We start from the raw sequence: 4,165 nt of genomic DNA, 5'->3' as shown, positions 1-4,165 counted from the left end.
TTTTGCGAGACTAAATTCTAAACGGCGAGACCTTTGTAAAAGAGGAGTTGACATCGACCTGTGGGTCTTTTTTCATCGCTTCTGCTTCGAGCGGGGTTCGGGAAACAAACGGATTGGCTAGTAAGCTGCCTTCTGTATTCGTATAAAATTGCACATATTATTTCAACCCCGTCGCTGCAGTCCTTAACAAAAAAAAAAATACACAAACACATACAGCATATCGTTCTAGTAGGCAAATGTGTTGCCCACTTCAGCTAGTTTCGATCTTCCTTCCGGACAAACATTGGACAGTGAAATTGTTTTCCCTTTTTCGTAGTTGCACTTGGCCCGCTTTAATTGTTTTGCGCTCTTTCTTACTCTATCAATCCAGAAGTTTGAATGAATAACCCTCTTAGTCTTATCTTCCTCTGCGACTACTACTTTCGCCTTCGGTGTCTATTCTTCCTGATCTTCTACAAAGTGGTTTAGTTCGTAACCGGTAGTTTGGTTGCATCCATTCGCTTCGTATCGTGCGAGTGTCGTATACGTTTGCAGGTGTTGCAGGGGTGTTCCATCGTCCGGTTTTTGCACGGTCCTCAAATGGAATACTCTGGCCATTCGTACGAACCGCCTAACGAACATTCTCCATACGTATACTGTGTATGTGCGGTGGTAGGGTAGCTCCTCGTTTGATGTGTTGTGCAACTTCCTGAAAAGGCGTGAGAAAAAGAGAATCAAATTAATAACTCGCCTCGAAGGTGTAGAACTCCAGCACTGATCGAAAGCATAATAGATATGAGGTGAGCAGACATAGTTTCCACCCATTCGGCTGGAGCGGGGATGGAGTTTTAGGGCGATGATTGTGTTAATCGATTGAAATAGGGTGTTAATGACAGGAAGGAGACCATAAACAGTTCCAGCCCCGGCACTGGTTGGTGCGCAGCTCCAGGAAGTGATTCCAATGCCCGTGACAACCGCCCAGGCGATCATTTATGTAAACCATCAGAGGCGCGATCGTAAAATGCATGAATTCCACTTCACAAAGCAAAGAATTCACACATTTTATGACACCTCGAAGCGGACTGGACTGGACTGGGCAAAGAAATTATGATCGTCCCGATCGTCCGATTGCATCATTACGCAATGTCCGGTAGGAAAATCGGAGAAGCAAGAAAGCCACGCAAAACAGAATGTCCGCACAAATCGCGCCTCGGTGTGACGCATAGGTGCAGAGATGAGATGAGATTTATGATATTGTTGGGATCGTCTGCATTAATCTTCTTTCTGGTTTGTTTTTTGTTCTTCCGTGCCGCGGTGCCGCCATTCGGCCAAGCGGCACCCAAACCGCCAATACTAATGGCCCCCGTTCGCGGCAGTGTTCGAGTTCGAAAACATCTCATGGGGGGGAAGAGTTAAGAAGCCCGAACAGCAGAGGAGATTGAGAAAAGCAGCAGAACGTCCGAAGCAGTTGATTAAGATAGACGATCGCTCAGACCCGATAAGCATCATTAGTTCGAATGTTTATGAATGAATTAATATAAACCACGTCCGTGCGCGGGAAAAGGCCGTGTGGGGCGAGGGGGGGGGGGAGGTCACCATTTTCGGCATAGCTTGATCGTGCGCCTTAACCCATCAGCCCTAACCAATCTCTCCCAAAACTGGGCAAGAGTGATCGCATCGGTACGATACTGTCTCATTATAAACGCTGCCGCTAGAGTGTCCGGTCGAGCCACACTCAAAACTCCCCAGCAAGAAGTCCAAACCATTCAAAACGGAAAGGCGAAGGCGTTCGGGCAGGGTATCACAGCTTCACAACCGGACCAGACTTTCCGGGGCCCCTATACTATACGGGGCGTTCGATCCGGGGCCCAGCCGGGTCTTCTTCTTTTCTTCCCTCAAACCAAACGAAAAAAAAAGGGAGAGGAAAAAAGCGCGACAAAGAACGAGAATCCATTGGCGATGCCCGATGACATCCGTCTTTTCCTGCTGGCACAAAACCCTTTTGCCGGTGCGGTGTCATTGACGTTTTGCGGTCGAGCGAGCGAACGAGAGCAGGCAAGAAACACACACACACACACACACACAGGAACCGAAAAGACGCACGAAACGGCAGGACAAATTTTTCCTTTTATTCAAAACCATCCGAGCTAAATAAATAAAACCCACGCGCGCGCTTTTTCGAATATCGTAGCGCGCTTGGCCTTGAGAAAGAGCTCTGCCGAACGGCTGGGGACGATCCTGTTGCCGGTGGATCGAGCATCTCCCACCAAACAAAAAAATAAACCAACAGGCCCCGCGTTTCTGTAGAGGGCTAATGGTTGGCCGTCTTGCTAAGACTGCCAACGACTGTGTTTTATCTCTGCTTTGCTTGTCCAGCGCGGGCCATCCTGTTCCCCGCATTTTTTGTCTCTTAATATTATTTCTCCTTTGTTTTTAGAGGTTTCGAGGTGCGGCATTTAATATGCGATCAAGAAATTTATTCCCGAACATCTATAAATCAGGAGAAATATATCCTCAAGTCACCGGGTCTTCGGTTCCGGACACCGGGATGCCATTCCAGAGGGTGGGTTGGTGGTTGGGATGGGAAGGAGTAGCAGTGGGATAGATCAAAGAGATGATCGTGAGACGTTAAAGTTGCAAGCCACACTTGGGGAACGCATCGGAACAGGTTCTAAGCGAGGGGTTTCTCTAGCTACGTCTGCACCAATTTGTGTACGGGTCACACCAAAGCGAACCCTCCGAAACCCGGCCCGTTTTCCGGCCGGGCTTTTGATGTTTGAGCGTGGGGTTGGTTTTTGAAAAAAAGGAACTAATTAAACAAACGCTCCTATCCTAACGCTCGCGTGACATCTCCGCGCTAGATGAATCATTGAGCAGCCATCAGCATTTACTGTCAAGCCTCTCGAAAGGTTACTTTTGGGCCGTACGTCAAGTACGGATCACATTGCCTAATGCAACACGTGCTAGAAGACGTCGTTTTGATGGCAAACAAAACGCATCCACGCTTCGTAAAGGCAAACAGGGCAGGTTGAACGTGACCCGGCCCCGGATAACACTTGCAGCAGCAGCAGCAGCAACAGCCAGAGTCAAAGTGGCAAAATGTTATCTTTTCTACGACCAAAACAACACCCGCACGGTTGCAGAAGTCATCGAAAGTGTGTCACCGTGTCTCCCTGCCGAAAGGCCAAACCAGCGAGGTAATGAATTTATTTCGCGCATGAGTGTGCCACTATCAATATCGGCAGCGCTGCGTTGCCAAAAAAAAGGGGGCCCAAATTGCCGAGGGAAATCTCGTGCCTCGGTGACTCGTGGTGGACTGAGCTGTGCTGAAAGCCTAAATCCTAAAGCGCAGCCACAAGTCAAAGGGGGAGAAGGGAGAATGAATGAATTTCGGCCGAACTTTTTGCCTTCCTACATTAATTTTGTCACGTGGATGAGCGATGGTACGCTGTCCAAACATTTCAAACACGCCGGGGCCACACGTGCACCGAATTGCTGAGTCTGGTGAGTCTGATTGTGCTGCGGTGGTTGGATGGGGGGAGGAGAACCCCGGTCATAAGGTTACAATCGGAGGTGGATGAAAATGAAAATCCCACACTCAACGCCAAACGAAGGACTTTCCCCCCTCCCGGACCCTTGGACTGCCATGGTATAGATTCATGACGCGTCTTGCATGCGTGTGTGTGCTGAAGGCGTGCCGTTGACGGATGTGACGAATTTTCCTGTCCGTATCACAACCATTAATCATGGCGATGCCTAAGAGGAAGAAAGTTTTGATGCACACTGCCAGCTTTTTGCCAGCTTCGAATTGTGTGGAACTTTGTGCGGGTTTTTTTGGAGGAGTTCCAAGAAATAGAAAGATGTGGGATGATGTGGGAGGATGAACGTGCGTAACTCTGTTCTAGCGAGAGGGACAGAGTTGGAAGAACAAGTGCATTACCTCCAGCTGATGATGGATAATGTTGGTGAGTTGGTGTCGCAACTCACATTGTCGTGATGAAAGGACGCAAACCACCGGTGGAAACCGGAAGAGGACGAAAACAGAAGAGAGAGAAAAAAACAACACACACACAGAAAGCAACCAAAGGATTTCGGTGTGTTTTTGCAGGTCGGTGTTCCGCGGGTCGATCGATACAAGCTCCGGCTGTACATTGTCTTATTGGTGGATGCCTTCCGCCTTACTGCG

The 4,165-nt window shown here is 48.8% G+C and overlaps 1 protein-coding gene across 1 annotated transcript in view; it reads right to left on the bottom strand.

The window, feature by feature from the left end:
• Positions 1-555: 555 nt before the first annotated feature.
• Positions 556-4,165, bottom strand: part of LOC128300666 (homeobox protein araucan-like) — a 74,769-nt gene continuing 71,159 nt past the window's right edge. Inside the window, exons 6-7 of the mRNA XM_053036816.1 lie at positions 3,920-4,165; positions 556-688 (exon numbers count right to left, since the gene is read on the bottom strand). The exon at positions 3,920-4,165 is cut by the window's right edge and continues 155 nt beyond it. The gene's annotated coding sequence lies outside the window, so the exon portion shown is untranslated. The remainder of the gene's footprint in view (positions 689-3,919) is intronic.

Source organism: Anopheles moucheti, chromosome 3 (assembly GCF_943734755.1).
Source record: "Anopheles moucheti chromosome 3, idAnoMoucSN_F20_07, whole genome shotgun sequence".
Classification (NCBI taxonomy): Eukaryota; Metazoa; Arthropoda; class Insecta; order Diptera; family Culicidae; genus Anopheles; species Anopheles moucheti.
This window is presented reverse-complemented; position numbering and strand designations above follow the sequence as displayed.